The 17,219-nt window shown below is 44.0% G+C and overlaps 1 protein-coding gene across 7 annotated transcripts in view; it reads right to left on the reverse strand.

Annotated features, from left to right (window-relative positions):
- TP53INP2 (tumor protein p53 inducible nuclear protein 2) overlaps positions 1-17,219 on the reverse strand; it is a 64,116-nt gene that overhangs the window by 34,629 nt on the left and 12,268 nt on the right. Inside the window, exon 1 of one of the 7 annotated variants that reach the window (XM_053244886.1) lies at positions 1,706-1,727. The exons of the other annotated variants lie outside the window; for them this stretch is intronic. The gene's annotated coding sequence lies outside the window, so the exon portion shown is untranslated. Of the gene's footprint in view, positions 1-1,705; positions 1,728-17,219 lie in introns of those variants that run through there. 7 annotated transcript variants of the gene reach the window in all.

Below are 17,219 nucleotides of genomic sequence, written 5' to 3' on the forward strand. Positions count from 1 at the left end.
AGTAGGTTAGGCTGAAAGAGAGTGACAGGCCAAAGGTCACCTTCCTAAATGAGTGGGGATTTTAACCTAGATCTCCATGAGCTAAGTGACACACATTAACCACTAACCACACCAGCTGTCTAAGATGGGGGTTCTCAAACTTGGGTCCCCAGATGTTGTTGGACTACATCTCATCCTCAGCCTTCCGTTATTGTAGCTAGGGATGATGGGAGTTGTAGTTCAACAATCTGGAGAACCAAGACTGGGAACCATCTTAAGGCCATGCAATTAATCCATTTCTCAGATATGCAACAAGCCACCCGGACTCTGATGCTAGCTGTGTATCATGCACAGAGCAGTACAAGTCATACAGAAAATGTATCACTAAGGCTGGCTCCCAACAAGACATGAAAGAGCCATAGAATCCTCATAAGAACATGCATTTTAGCATGCACACCTATATCCCTTTTCACCCTCAGATTGTAACACATTTTTGACAAGGGATTAACATTAGTTTCTCAGCCAATTTGATGATGTCATGATGCAAAATACATCACAAAGGGGATCTTGGGTTTCAGAGCCCAGAAGTTATAGTTATAGGTCACAGCTGGTAGGATGAAGTTTCCTGGGCAGAAGTGCTGATACATTCAGGCAGCTGTTCTAATATGTTAATACTTGCCCCAAATCCTATTGAATAGATGCCCCTTTTCCTGGATTCCCTCCATCACCTCTGCTGACTACAGAAGGCCTAATCTCCACATTCTGCTGGCTCTATCCAATCGGATTTGCACAGGACTATTGCAAGATTTGGCTCAAAGGCAGATGGTTGCTCCTTCCTCCTTCATAATGACCCTCATCCTGTCCGAAGTCTTTAGCTCAATGTCTTTTGGGACTTACACATGACAGTGATGGGTTGCATCAATTACCTAGGTAGGGAGCTGCAATGGAAGTCATTATGATGCCAGCAAACACATATACACCCTGGCACCAATGGATGAATCCTGTAGGACTGGCAGGCAGCAGAGGAGAAGCTGGGTAGGGTGGTTTATCTCAGATGTATGAGTCAGATAAGCTTGCACTGACTCTGTATAGAGCTAGACAACTTACGCCTCATTCCTGTAGTTGTTTACTCAGAAGTGATCCTCTTTGACTCCAAAGGGAACCAGCTTCCAAAAGAAGTATATTTAGGAGTGTATCGTTAGGCACACTGACATAGGTGTGTGCCTATACATACTTTCTTGGGAAGTCGGGGGAAGTCTCACTTAATGAAACAGAATTTGTTTTCAGGTAAACATGCATAGGATTGCATGGTTAGTTTGCAAATGCAGCTTGCTGTGTGGTCAAGGGAGGGTGTTTCTGTTCTCAAGAATTTATTTGGGACTTCTCGAGTGTCTCAGCCAAAGACAGACTAGATTTCCCAACAGATGGTAGGTTTAAGGTTGCTGGGTTTCAATACAGGCTTTAAATAGTTGTACAGAAGGAAAACATTCCTCTCATCACCGTGTGGCAGTGGTGAGGTTGCCAACATCTACTTTTCTGGCACGGAAAGCTTTTGTGTTTTTAACAGGAGCAATTTAGCTTTTCCTGGCACACAGATAACATAACCGGAAATGTTCTGCCTGCTAAGCTTCTGTCCAAGGGATGCTATAGGAATCCTGTCTGAGAAAAAGTTGGCAACCATAGATGGGACTGGACAAGTTAGTTCTGTATCTGGAGGTGGTCTTACTTTCCCCATTGCCTGTAAATGTGTTTGAAGGTTCTTGCCTAGAAATTCTTCAAATCGGAGTGTGGAGAACTGCTGATAAGGCCTGATCACCAGCAAGAAGGGGTGGGAGAGGAGGGCTGATACATTCTTGATTGAAACCTGAGTCCTCTGGTGAGTACCTGACTGTGTCGGGGTTCCTTTAAAGCCCATTCAGCTGCAGCCTTGAACAGAGTCCTTCACAAACAAGCTCAGCTGTGCTCTTAGCAAGGACAATGATGGATTTTCAGCCCCTCAGCCAATCAGCATCGCCCTCCTGAAATTCAGTCACATTAGTGACATTGAAAAGAGGAGTGTGTGTGTGGTGGGGGCAGCATAACATTCATGTTACACAGCCCTGAGACAGCCAAGAACAGGAAATGTGAGCAACACAGATGGCACACGCACAAGTGGGTGGGTGGGTGGAAATACCAGATCATCTGGATAGTGCAGAGGGGATTTGGACGTGGAATGTTCACACCTGAAAAAGCAACCCCTGTATCTTGCCCACATAGCACTAAGGGAATTGAGGGATTTGCCTCTGTGGAAAACTGAATCTCCAAAAAAGTGATGAAGAGAATCATAAGTGCCTGATCAGGAGGGATGGAAGAACTGGCTCTGGAATATGAAGGCACTTCCTCTTACTAGACGGTACCTCTTGAATGCCCTTAATTGTTAGGTGTTTTCCTCTTCCAGAGGTGCTCTTATGCCCTGGACTTCAGGGCCGAAGTCCAGGGTCTCCACAGACCTGGGGGCTCCCCAAATCCTCTTTAGTCTGTCCTGGGTGATGTGGTCACCTGGAGGAGCATGATAATGTTTAATTTGAAGTGGAGGGCTCCAAAGGCCTTTAGGTCCAGGCTCAAAATTACCTAGGTGCACCTCTGTTTGTACTTAGAAGCTGATCCAGCCAAAGCTAAAGAGTAAGTCTTGCTGATTTCAGTGGGGGAGATTTAAGCACAAGATTTAGGCTGCAGTCCTATATACCAGAGATTCCCAGACTTGGGTTCCCAGATGTTATTGGACTTCAGCTCCCATAATCCCCAGCCCCAAAGGCGTTTGGATGGGGATTATGGGAGTTGAAGTCCAACAATATCTGGGGACCCAAGGCTGAGAACTCCTGCTATATACACAGTTGCTTGGGAAGAAGGATTGAATTGAATGTGACTTGAAGCCAATAGGTGGTTTCCTCCTGGGACTGGCATGGGGGAGGGGTGATCTGGATTGGGACCCCAGCAGAGGCAAAGGGCTAAAGGCCCCTGCTGCAGTCCTTATCTGGAATTTAATTTGAAAAAACTACAAGAGAGCACCACTCATACCATAGCCGTAATTTGGCTTACTTCCAGGAAAAACCCCTTCAGTGAAATCAGAGAGACATGCAGCCCACTTCTATGCATGTTTTCTTAAAAATAAGTCCCACTGCATTCAAAAGGTTTTACATCCAAGTGAGTGTGCATAGGATTGCAGCCTTAAAAGTGCTTCCGGATACTGGCTCACATCCAGAGCAAGGATACCACTGCAGCGAAAAAGCAGCCTAACAACATCCCAAGTAACTGCATCAGTGCAGTGGAGAAGCTGCAATTTTTGACACACACCCTTCCCTAGTAAGTCCTCTGTGTTGCCTGAAAACATGTCCTTGATGGTTGTGCAGCCCTCAAAGACATATTTTGGTTGAACAGAGGGCTTCCTGGAGAAGGAGAGAGTGACAAAAATTGCCCCCTTTCCACTGCACCAGTGCAGTTAGTTAGGAAATTCTGTTAGGCTGCCTTCTTGCTGCACCAGTGTCTGCAGTCAGGGTTACTGCAGTCAGGGAGACTTCAAAGAGGAGAGGGACCTGGCTGTGCGGGTTTCCTTCTTGCATGAAGGACAGCCTGCACAGTCAATCGCAGCCAGAGAGAGGGAGGAGCCTCCTCCCTCAACTCCAATTTCAGACAGCCCAGCCTGCAGTTCTGCATTAGGACGTGCTGCAGTAGGCTGTTAACCTCGGACAGGAGTGGTGAAACTCACTACAACCTGAGGGCTCAAATTGGAGTTTGGAGCATAAAACCTCAGGTCATTATCTGTGCAGGACTGGAGTTTCACACATTTGGAAATACAAGTTTGGCAACCTCTGGCCCCTTCAACTCCGGTTTTCCATTATGTGCGAATGGGGCCATTGCTTTTAGTCATGATTAGTCTCCTGAGATGGAAATATTAGCCCAAATCACTCAATCTGAAGGGATCAAATTCCAGCCTGCAACAAGTAAAAATAGTGCCCCCACTCACAAACAGCACAGAAATCTATCTCTGCAGTTTCCCATTATAGTCTCATGCATACCTCCCATAATTTTAGATTACCCAGAGTACTACTGTCTCATTAAAGAAGACATTTGAGAATTTACTACATTATGAAAGGTGATAGGGCTTTTATACCATATTCCTCTCTGTCAAGATGAACCAGAGCTGTTCAAATGTGTGCCCTTCTATGCTAAACATAATTAACCCCTGCTAACTGAGCAAAGAGGCCCCTTTTAAAGTGGTGATTCTCTTATATTAAGCAGGAGGAGAGCAATGGGCCAAATTCACCCACAGCATGGTGTCTCTTTAGTGGCTGTTGCTGATGGCTACCTTATAGATTGTGAGCCCTTTTAGATTGTGGGCTTTTAGATTGTGAGCTCTTTTGGGACAGGGAACCATCTTACTTGTATATTATTTTTCTATATAAACCACTGTGAGCACTTTTGTTGAAAAGTGGTATATAAATATTCATCTCAATCATAAACATACCTCTAATATCCCTGACTGTCACTACATCTCTGATTTGAACCTACTTTTTAAGCTGCCCACACTAATCTTTCTAAATCCCTAATTTTCATGTGCCTGTTTTTCTAGATCTGCCAGCAATCATGTCTAATGATTGTCTAATAATCACATCTAATAATTATGTGACTACTGCAATGCCCACCAGATTAAACATATAGACTGACATCCTCACACAACAGCAGCAGCACACCAGGAAGATGCATCTGCACTGTGGGGAGCTTTTTGTAGCTGCATAGAGTTGGAAACACAGCAATGGGGGTGAAATTCACCTCTCTCTGCTTCCCCTGGAAGTGCCCTGCGCAGCCTGAAAATATGTCCCTGAGGGTTATGCAGCCATCAGGGATATATATTTTGGGTGGTGTAGGGCACTTCCAAAGACAGAGATTGGCGAAATTCCTCCCTCCTCCATACACATGCACCTGATTCTGCAGGACTCTGTAAGTTCTCTGCAGCACATGTCTTCCTGTCACACTGCCACAGTTAGTTAAAATGTCAGCCATGGTGTCTTCATGTTATCCTGTTTTTGTATACAACTTGGCACAGTTGTTGGGAAATGCCCTGTTTGAAAAGAATATTTGTTTCAAAGGATATTAGCTTACAAGATATGAAGCATTATGGAACTGTAATGCTGCACCTGAGTCTGCTGTGGGCTTCTGAGGATAGCCCTGATGCTGTTCTGAAGCAGTGGATGCAGAAGCAGCAGTTCCGCAGTTTCCCCCACTCGTGACATCTGGGGAAACTGGGGAAATGCTGTTTCTGAATTGCCTGCCTCAGAACAGCATCAAGACTGCCTTAGAAATCTACAGCAGTCCTGGAGTGCAGTCTTATGGCTCCATAATGTTGAGCATCGTCACCATATAACTGAGGATATATAAATCACTTTTTAACAAAAGGTTCACACAAAGTGGTTTCCTTGCTCCCAAATGTCTCAGAAAGTAGTTTTGACTTCTATGAATAAGCCTCAAGACAGTATCACTTTCAATTTTAACAGCAAGTTTTATGCCTTTCATTCCATGCCTCATTTCAGTGGGGTTTTACCACTAACAGCCTTCTCACAGTCATGACAGTGTATGGTTGTTATTGTTGGTTGTGCCATTGAGTTGGTGTCAACTCCTGGCGACCACAGAGCCATGTGGTTTTCTTGGTAGAAGACAGGAGGGGTTTACCATTGCCATCTCTCGTGCAGTATGAGATGATGCCTCTCAGCACCTTCCTATATCGCTGCTGCCTGAAATAGGAGTTTCCCATGTTCTGGGAAGTACACCAGCAAGGATTCAAACCAACAGCCTCCTGCTCTCTAGGCAGGTTACTTCCCTGCTGCACCATTAGAGGAAAAGTCTAATCTGTTTGACTTCCAGCTTCTTCATCCTGTGCTGAGCCAAGCAGGTCATCTGCATGTACCACCATGCACTGAGTTGGGCTGCTGTCAAGCTAGAGCAAACCACCTTAAATCTGAGTTAGTAGCAGTTGTATGCCAAAAGCAGACATTTAGCACATTATGGTACATCCACACTACCATCTCACATTTGGAAGGCAGCACAGGCCAGGCTTTCTCTGTGGCCAGGCCAGGCTTTCTCTGCAAAGTACATCATTCTTGATGGTCCCTCATTTGGAGAACTTTTGTCACTCACCTTAAAGTCCAAGCTTTGAAAAGTATTCTGCTAAGAGAATTCTCAAGGAGCCCAAGACTGCTACCTGTTTAATCTTTTGAAAGGGAGTTTCTGAAATCTTTTCCCATTCTTACTTTTTGATAAACTGTCTTCAGGATTTAAGAGGCAGTAAAAGTCTTCAATAATCCAAGCTGCCTTTCAGAGTGTCAGATATGTTGTGGGGTGCCAATAGCAGAAGTTTACAGAATTTCATCAAGGTACATTTCACCAGATCTCCTTTCACAACATCCTTCTAAAGAATTGAGCTCTGTACAGAAACTAGGATTACCAACAGTCCCTTATTAGCAGGGACGTCTGTTATTTCAGCCAAAAATTGTCTGCTTATGGGATGCCATTTGTCTCTTATTTTCAGCTAGTGGGAAGGACTTGTGGCTCAGTTATTTTCACTAATAATGAAATAATTAATGAGCTCCAACTCCCTTCTCTTCTCCCTCGCTGCCATTGTACTCTGTGATTCTGGTGGGCTGTAGGCTTAGTGTTGCCAACAGTCCCATACTGGGGACATCAACAGCCATCAATAATTGGCTGACAGCATTATCCAGGTATCAGGGTCATGAAAATTATGCAAGTGATGACTACTAGATAATGCCCATGTGTGAAACCTATTTTGACTGGCTAACAACAATCCACTTTCTAGAATACAAAATTTCATCACACCCAGTTTGGCTAACTTATATCAATAAGCAGAGGAGAAGCAATCTAAGTTGTAATTTATACCAGAGTTAAAGTTGAAAGTGGTAAAAACACATACAGCACTCAGGCTCTCAATTACTCCCACCTACTCCCTGCTTTGTGTCCCTTATTTGGCCAGTGGAATATTAGCAACCCTAAAAGAAGCTTGAAATGGTACAACACAATTGCTGTTCTTGAAACAAACAAGGGAAAGGGGGATGTACGTTTACCAAATTATGTTGCTCCGTTTTAAAAAATGGAGGTTTTGCGTCTAAATAATCAAGCACTCCTGGAGTGGGGCAAAATCATCTTTTAAAAAAACATGAATATGAATACGAATACAACACACATTTATATGCCACTTTTCAACAAAAGTTCCCAAAGCAGTTTACATAGATATAAACAAATAAAATGGTTCCCTGTCCCCAAAGGGGCCACAATCTAAACAAGAGATAGACCCCAGCAACAGCGACTGGAGGGATAGGGCCTGTTGCTCTCCCTCTGCTAAATAACAAGAACCACCCATTTAAAATGTGTCATAACTTCTGCAGCTCTCTTTTATTTTGCAGGGAGAGTTTAGTCCATCATAGATTCCTCCCAGTGGCTCTTGCTAGTGGGTCCCTTGTGTTTCTTCTTAGATTGTAAGCCCTTTGGGGCAGGAAGCCATCTTCTCATTTATTTTGCTATGTAAACCACTTTGTGAGCCTTTTGGTTGAAAAGTGATGAAGAAATATTATTAATTAATTTTAAGTTTAAAAGCCATGGGTCATGTTTCAGATTATGTGCATGAAGTGAACACCTGATCTGGGGCACTGTACATCTTAGGCACAAGCCACTAGGACACTGTCATGTGTCGGCCTCATTCAAATGACTTACACAAGAGCTCGGATGAACTCTTGCATGCCTCCTTTTCATTTCAATAAGGTCTGTACAAACACAGTTCCTGACGGCTTGCACCTACAGTCAGGGACGAGATTTTGTCAGAGAGCCAGTCTTGTGGCAGGCAGCACAAATTCTTCCCTTTGCTAAGCAGGGTTCACCTTGGCTTGCATTTGGATGAGTGACTACATATGAGCACAGTCGCCTGTAAGATCTGCATGCAGAAGGTCTCAGGTCCAGTCCCTGACATCTCCAGGCAGGGCTGGAAAGGACTGTTCCCTGAAACCTTGGAGAGCCACTGCCAGTCTGTGTAGACCAGGGATTCTCAACATTGGGTCTCCAGATGTTATTGGACTTCAACTCCCATAATCCCCAACCAAATGCCACTGGGGCTGGGGATTATGGGAGTTGAAGTCCAGTAACATCTGGGGACCCAATGTTGAGAATCCCTGGTGTAGACAATACTGAACTAGAAGGACTAATGGTCTGACTTGGTATAAGGCAGCTTCCTATGTTCCTAATCCCTGGCTAATGCAACCCAGTGCCTGCAATAGACAGGCATAAGAAATCTTCATTGATTCTCAGTGCATGTTTTTTATTTCTGGGGAGAAATATTCTGATTGAGTTTAGATCCCAACCTCCAAACATGCAGCAATGTGTCTTTTTGCCAGCACATGGGACAGCAGCTGAGGCATACAGTAAGTTATGATGAGGCCATGGACAAAAGTCTACAATTTGAAGCTGGTTGCTATAGCTCCTGCCCCACTTCTAAATTGGGGGCAGGGCGCACAGCTGACCCTTTCATGCAGTGACATGAAGCAAGATGTGCAGGGTGAATTCGGGGGGGGGGCAAATTTTGAGCCCCTCCCCCCACTGGCTCATGCTGCCACCACCACCAGAGAAAGAAGAGGGGACTATAGTGCCGTCAGCACACAGGAAGATAGCAGGGTACTGCAGGATTACTGAACAAACATTTATTCATAAGAATCCATGGGAAAGCATGCAGAATAAGTGAACTTATCAGAGGCAGATCCTGGAAGACATCATCAGCTTGAATCCAGCCGCAGAGCAGCTTGCAGTCTAGCAGCAATCCTTAACTCCACCCTCTAGTAACGACGACTAAGCAGGTTGAAATCCTGCCCTAAAGCAACATTGGACCCATTCACACGACCAGGCAAGTGCGGGGGGGGGGGGGCGCAGGGGGGAAGGCTGCTCAAACCCAACTTCCCCCCAGAAAAGCACAAACCTGCTGGGTGCACAGACCATTCTCCCAGACAATCCGCACTGTGCCACACACAATGCACCACATATATATCTCACGCATATATTGATGGGTTCTCCCATTAGACAGGTGCTCTAGGTCAGGGTTTCTTAACCTTGGGCCCCCAGATGTTATTGGACTACAACTCTCAGAATCCCCAGACATGACCTTTGTGGCTGGGGATTCTGGGAGTTGTAGTCCAACAACATCTGGGGGCCCAAGGTTAAGAAACCCTGCTCTAGGTGCCCATCCCTGTGTCTTCTCAAGGTACATGCAGCTCAAGAATACACACGATCCCAGCAGCTGGTTTAAGGGAGCAGTTGCTCCCTTAATCTTGACAAAGAGCTGGGATTAGGAGTGGAGTTAGGCTGGGCAGGAATGCCGGGATCTGCATGGAAATGACTTGACTAACAAGCCAGAGGTTGCCGGTTTGAATCCCCACTGGTATGTTTCCCAGACTATGGGAAACACCTATATTGGGCAGCAGTGATATAGGGAGATGCTGAAAGGCATCATCTCATACGGTGAGGGAGATGGCAAAGGTAAACCCCTCCTGTATTCTACCAAAGAAAACCACAGGGCTCTGTGGGCGCCAGGAGTCGAAATCGACTTGATGGCACACTTTACCTTTTAGGCTGCTCCTGAGAACAGCCCCATTGTCTTTCGTTCCTCGGTCTCCATCACAGCTCTTAGAAAGCATGTTAAATTGTGGCTTTTTACCCAGGCTTTTATTTGATTGTCTCTTAAATTTTTAATCAGATTTGTTTTATATTTTTAGCTTAATATTTCAATTGTGTCTTTTTTACAATCTTGTTTCTAAATTTTGCTGTAAACCGCCTTGGGATTGTTTTAATGAAAGGTGATATAGAAATTTAACAACAACAACAACACACTTCCCAGAATACACAACAGAGACATCCCTCTCTTCTCCTCCATTTCCTCTTCTGCTCCTTTCCCCTCCTTCTCTTAAAATTCAGAGTGGAGAAAAAGGAAGCATGGCTACTTGTCCACCTGCTGGTTAGGGGCATGTACTGCCAATGTCACCAAGCCTGAGCCCCAACTGAGCAGCCAGGCTAGAGGGGAGCAGTGAGGGGCAGGATTAGGCAATCATCCTTGCCTCAGTCACTAAAATATCTTGGGTTGGCGGGGAGCGGGATGTGGCTAGGTACTTAAAAGATGGGCTCAGGCCCACAACCCTCCCCCCATACCCTCTAATAGAATCCAGTGCAAGTAATCCAGTTCTTGAAAACTTTAATCACCAATGCTTCTACCAATGTCAGGCAATACAGAGAAACAAGGCACTAAAGAACTCGTCTGGGGCATGTGCCCAGGTGGCCCGGCAGGTAGGGTTCTTGTCTCCTATAACACACTGAGCTTTGGAGCCTCTCAGAAGCATGTACACTTCTATTTCCAAGGGGCTCTGATGCCCAGTACACAATCAGAAGGAATCCCTCAGTCATCTCTTGCTTTGTGCCAGGGTTAGTGTTTCCCAGGCTAAAAGATACAACAACCTGATGAGCATTTTTGTGGACATGGATGAAGTCCGAGATCTAAAAATAGATCTGCACTGGCAGCTCTCCCATAATAAATCCAGTTACAGATCTCTTTAAAAAATCATTTATGTTGGACAAATGTAGCCCCCGATCTCTTTTTAACATAGCTGTGTTTTTGTTTTATTTTATCAGTATGTTTTTAATTGATGTTTTATTAGTGTTTTTATTTTGTTAACCGCCCCAGGATCTTCAGATGAAGGGTGGCATTAAGATATAATACAATACAATAAAATAACTAGCCCTTTAATGGTTGAGTTATAGATTATTGTGGGGGGAAACTGATTCCGGTTCTGTGGCCACTTTCATTCAACAATTTGAATAAATACAGAAATCATAGGAATGCTCATGGCTGTTAATCAAGATGAGCAAGACATTCATTCACCCACATACAGAAGAGTGTTTCTAGATGGAAGGATTTGTAGGCTTCAGTGTGTTTGAGATGTACACAGAAATTCTGCAGATTCATATGCTGCTTGCTTCTAGCCCAAACGATATATAATTGCCATCTAATTTAGGAATATTAGACCAAATCCACCTTTTTGAGAGGATAAAGCTCCAGCTGACAACATGACAAAAGGTTACAATGAACAATCTTTGCAGCCCTGTCATCCTTTATAGTTTTTGTCCTCTGTACCATTTGGAAATTCTCTAAAACCATCCTGAACTGTCAGAGAAAGAATACTGCACTAGATGGATCATTGGTATGGCCCACTCTTATTTTTTTGTCCAAACGTATAGGCTAGGGAACAGGGTCAACTGAACAGCACTCTGGGTAAAGAGTGCCTTCTTTGGTGCACACACACCTCCGATGGGTTAGTTTATCAGTATTACACCTCCAATGAACCACCTTAAGTGGCGCAGCAGGGAAATGCTTGACTAACAAGCAGAAGGTTGCCGGTTCAAATCCCCGCTGAAACACCTATATCGGGCAGGGCTCTGTGGGCGCCAAGAGTCAAAATAGACTTGATGGCACACTTTACCTTTATACCTCCAATGGGTTAGTTTATCAGTATTGCTACTCCCCGTCACACACACTGCCTAGCTCACTGTAGACAGTGGTCTCAACCAACAGCAAGGAGCAATGGCAGGAGAAGGGGCATGCCTTCATCTCCTGGGTGTGTGGCTTCCCAAGGCATCTGGTAGGCCACTGTGGGAATGGAAACAGGGTGCTGGACTAGATACGCCTTGGGCCTAATGCAACAAGACTCTTCTTATGTTCTGATGTACCAAGCTGAGCTTGACATCCTCTTCAGGTAGGCACCCTAAGTGACCACTCAGGCCACCCATCCCTAAGGCCAGCCCTGCTAGGAGAAGGTAGCTGATTTACTTCACTTCAAAAATATATGAAGAGAACAAGGTATATACTGCTTACATTTTAGGTCTATGTACTATAATTAATAGAATATATATAGTATGAAGAAGCAACTGGAGGCCTTGAGGCACTTATGCCTCTCAGACACCTTCTCCCAAGCAGAGATGCAGCTAAAGAGCTCTTTAGCCCCTTCTCCTGCAGTGTGAACAGCAAGAGAGTCTTTGGAAAGTCTCCCCCTGACTGTGTCCCTTAGCTGCTCATTCATATGCAGAAGCCAAGACAGAGGGAAATGGATGATAGTGAGCAGCTGAGCCAGTGTCTAATGAGCAACTCTGCCAAGGTCTCTTTTGTGTTCACACTGGAGGGCAAGGAGTTAAAGAGCCCTTTGCCTGTTTCAGGAAGTATTCAGCTGAGTCCTTAGGCAAAGCCATTGTTCTTTGCCTTTTCACCCTTGCTCAGTGGAAAATGTGACCTTTATTAGAATTTAAGTTGCCAACTAGAGATCTATAGCATTTTCATAAACTTGGCAGATGCCAAAATAAAGCTGATGACTCTGTCCCTCTTTTTCTACAGTTTTTGAAAATGCTGAATGTGATACTCTCAACAGGTGAAAAATCTAAGTCAGCCTTCAATTAACCTTGATCTTATCTATATGCTTGGAATTGTTACATTTTTAAAGCATTTATACTGTATTCCATTTGTGAACTTTAGCTTCCCCACCCCATCATATTTTTGAACACCTGTAAAACGATGAGGTTTAACCTTTTTTTTTTTTTTTAATGAAAATTGAGGTTCTATAAGCATCTGCAAATTGCCCAGGTAAATCACAGGGCTTCATGAAGTCTGTGCCCATGTCAACATTAGACATTTCTTAATTAATCTTCAGACCAGCAAAGAACTTAAGAGGTCAGTACAACCTCTTCTCCAAATGACACAGATGCCATCTAAATTATTTGAGAAGACAAAAGTGTGTTTACAGAGGCTGATATAGTACTGCACACCCTTAATGATGACTGATAACAAGGAATTTCAGATGACCAATGTTTGGATAATGAAGGTTTTACTGTAATCGTCTTACAGTGAGAGAAAATAAGGCACAGAGGTTAAATAGATTAAATGGCTTGCTCAAAGTTACACAGTCAGTGGCGGGGAAGGAATTAAAGTGGAAAATCTTGGCTCCCACAGGGCTGCAGCAGGCAAGTTAGTTCACTTCAACAGGGATGGCCTTAAAAGGAGACTCAGCAACACTTTATATTCAAGGACTCACTCACACCAGTACAAGCTGCAATCCACAACAACTAGAAATAGCAAGCAAACTCCAGTACATTGTTTTCTGCTGCTATGAAGGCTATAGCAGTTGCCTTCCCAGCAACTGCTATGGAAATGATTAATCAGCTGCCATCTCTATACGTTGCATAAATTCAAGGGCAACATTCTGGCTGTAGTTAGATCATAAGAAATGTCAATAGATGTTAAGCAACAGTCAGCGTTTTATCTGACGTGCACTTGCCAGAAACACAACAGCTACACATTGGCCTTGATTCACAGAAAGTAAATCTGGCTTGAGGCTGCAATCCTATGCACATTTACTTGGGAAAGTAGGCTCCATTTAATCCAAAGAGACTTACTTCTGAGGGAAAATGCACAAGTTTGTACTGTAAAATTTACTGAAATCAGTGGGACAAGTTTGTCACACAACTAAGGGTACAATCCTATGCTTGAACTGAATCCTCTGCTAACATCTTTGTTGACCTCCTCTGAATTCCTTTCAGTTTAAAAAGATGTAGACAAATTAGAATGGGTTCAGAGGAGAGTAACAAAGATTGTCAGAGGTCTGGGAAACAAACAAGGCCTGTGAGGAAAGGCTGAAAGAACTGGGTATGTTGTTTAGCCTGGAGACAAGTGTGCCATTCACACGTAACACAAACCCAGCATTGAAGGGGCCCGAGGTTCAAATTTTTGTATGTCCTAATGCATGCAACCACGGTTTGGACCCCAAAGTGACCCAAGGTTTCCCTCCCAGGACTCCAATTTAAACCTTCAGTTTGTAGTGGGTTTCGCTGCTCCTACCTGCAGTAAGACATGGCTGTATACTTCGCTGCTCCTTGTATTTTGCTGCTCCTACCTGCAGTAAGACATGGCTGTATACTTTCTCCTTCTTTATTCAATTTATATGCTGAACATATACTGAGAGAAGCTGGATTGGAAGAAGATAAGCATGTCTTTAAAGTTGGAGGAAGAAACATCAATAACCTGTGCTACGCTGATGACACCACTCTGATAGCTGAGAATGTGGATGATCTGCAAACTCTAGTAATGAAAGTCAAAGAGCACAGTGAAAAAATGGAACTATGACTAAATGTAAAGAAGACTAAACTAATGACAATGGGTACAGCAACCAGCCACAGAATTGACAATGAAGACATTGACGTTGTGGATAGCTTCTGCCTTTTAGGATCGACCATCAACAGTAACGGATCCAGCAGTCAAGAAATACACTGCAGACTAGCACTTGGTAGGGTTGCAATGAAGGCCTTGGAAAGGATATTTAGATGCTGTGATGTGTCTACACCTACAAATATTAGGATCATGCGGAATCTGTGGATGAGAAAGCTGGACTTTGAAAAAGCAAGATAGAAAAAGTATTGACGCTTTTGAACTTTGGTGCTGGAGAAGACTTTCGAGGATACCATGGACAGCCAGGAAAACAAACAAATGGATCATAGAACAAATCAATCCAGAATTTTCACTCAAGGCACAAATGACCAGGCTCAAACTATCATACTTTGGACACATTATGCGAAGATCCCTTGAGAAGTCCATAATGCTGGAAAAGGTTGAAGGCAAGAGAAGAAGAGGACCAACAGCAAGGTGGATGGACTCGATTACAACAGCAATGAATGCACCACTGAGAGACCTTAAAGGCCAAGTTGAAGACAGATCTATCTGTCTGGAGAGCATCTGGAGAGCATCTATCTATGTGGTTGCTAGGAGTTGAACACCGATTTGACGGCACTTGATCAATCAATCAATCACCTGCAGTTTGATAGTGCCAGCATTACGTCCAAAAGCTGCACTGCAGTCCCACTATGCTGCAACCATAGTTGAGGAAGGAAGCTCCTCCCTTGCCCTGGCTGTGGTTGGCTGCCAGAGTTGTTCTTCAATCCAGAAGAAAGCCCATGCAGCTACTTCAGCCTCCTCTTTGCAGTCTCCCTGACTGCGGGGTGGGGAGTGGATCTGCGAGTCCATTGGACCTGCGGTTCCACATAAGGAACATAGGAAGCTGCCATAGTACAGAGTCAGACCATTGGCCCTTCTAGCTCAGTATTGTCTACACAGAAGGGCAACAGCTTCTCCAAGGTTGCAGGCAGAAATCTCTCTTAGACCTATCTTGGAGATGCCAGGGAGGGAAACTTGGAACCTTCTGCTCTTCCCAGAACAGCTCCATCCCCTGAGGGGAATATTTTACAGTGCTCACACATCAAGTCTCCCATTCATATGCAACCAGGGCAGACCCTGCTTAGCTAAGGGGACAAGTCATGCTTGCTACCACAAGGTCAGCTCTCCTCCACATGTAAATGTGGCCAAAGACTCAGGGGATGAAATAGTATTCTTCAAATATCTGAATAGCTTCACACAGAAGAAGGCAAAGACTTGTTTCTCTGCTGCCTCAGAAAGCAGGCCTAGATCTAGTGGACTAAAGTTACAGAACAAGGAGCTTCTTATTCATTATAATTAACAATGGGACCAAAGTTATCTAGGGGATAGTGGGTTCAAGTAGAGGCTGGACAGCCATCTTTTCTGGGATGCTCTAGTGCTGGGTTTCATGCATCCAACAAGGGATTGGACTAGATGGCCTACAAGAACCTTCCAATCCAATTGTTCTACAAAAAAACCTTAGTTTGTGTGGTATAGGGTTTGGTGGAAGCTCCTTTCTGCTGGTGTATCTTTAGATATGGTTCCACTGGGACTGTGATGCCAGCACAACTGCACAGATATGCCTGCAGAACACTATGCCAACATAACAACAATGCTGGTGTAATTATACCAAAAGATTGCCCAACTCCTTAAGTTCAATTGAGCTCAATAAGTATTAACCCAATTTAATTTTGCTGGACTGGAGTCATGGTCTGTTTCAATAAATATTTCCCCTTCACCATTCTCAGAAATTTCTTCCTCAAGGATAAGGCTTTTAGGAAGGTGAATCAAATTCTCACCTTGAATTTGAAGACCAACAGAACAATCCTATGCATGCTTACTCAGTCCCACTGTGTTCAGTGGAGCTTACTCACAGGTAAAAGGACATAAGATTGCACCCTATAAAAATATTTAGGACTGAAAAGAGTTGAGTACATGATCATGAGGAGAAAGCATTTCGGGTTAGCAGCCCAATTACTTGTCTGTTTATAATTCAGCATTATACTAAACAAAAATCAGCACAGATGTAAAATTGTCCCAACTTAAGTTTCAGTGGTAACAAAATGGATTGGGTATTGCAAAACATATCTGGACACTGCACCACACTGACCCGCCCCCCCTTTTTTTTCCTTTTGCTACTTCACCATCTTGTTTCAAGATGGCAGCCACTAACAGTATAGGCAACACTCCTGTGTGACAGTCTGATACAAACTAAATTCAGAGCACATGGGAGGGGGTCCTAGAGAACTCCAATGTGGGGTGGTTGTTGTCGGTTTTTTGTTTTGTTTTGTTTTTTGCAGGGGGTGGGGGTGGGCAATTTACCATCTTTTTTCAAGATGCTAGCCACTAAAAGTATAGACCAGGGTTTCTTAACCTTGGGCCCCCAGAGGTTGTTGGACTACAACTCTCAGAATCCCCAGACGTGGCCTTTGTGGCTGAGGATTCTGGGAGTTGTAGTCCAACAACATCTGGGGGCCCAAGGTTAAGAAACCCTAGTATAGACAACAACACTCTTTTATAACCCATGTGCTAATAGACATAAACCAAATTCACAGCACATGGGAGGAGATCCTAAGAGTCACCATGAGAAAAGGAGCAGAAAGTAGACTCCATTTGTTCTATTTAGAACTACTTGTTTTAAGTGGTCAAAAGGCCTTATCTGGAAATAGGTTCTGCTCAACTCAGTGGCTCACATAATGCAAAAAATTACTTAAAGTAGTCCCATTGAAATTAGAAGGACACGTTAACAACAACAAATATTTATATACTGCTTTTCAGCAAAAGTTTTCAAAGTGGTTTACAGAGAGAGAGAGAGAGAGAGAGAGAGAGAAAGATGGCTCCCTGTCCCTGAAGGGCTCACAATCTAAAAAGAAACATGAAATAGACACCAGCAACAGTCACTGGAGGTACTGTGCTGGGGGTGGATAGGGCCACT

The sequence above is a fragment of the Hemicordylus capensis genome, chromosome 4 (genome assembly GCF_027244095.1).
Source record: "Hemicordylus capensis ecotype Gifberg chromosome 4, rHemCap1.1.pri, whole genome shotgun sequence".
NCBI lineage: Eukaryota > Metazoa > Chordata > Lepidosauria > Squamata > Cordylidae > Hemicordylus > Hemicordylus capensis.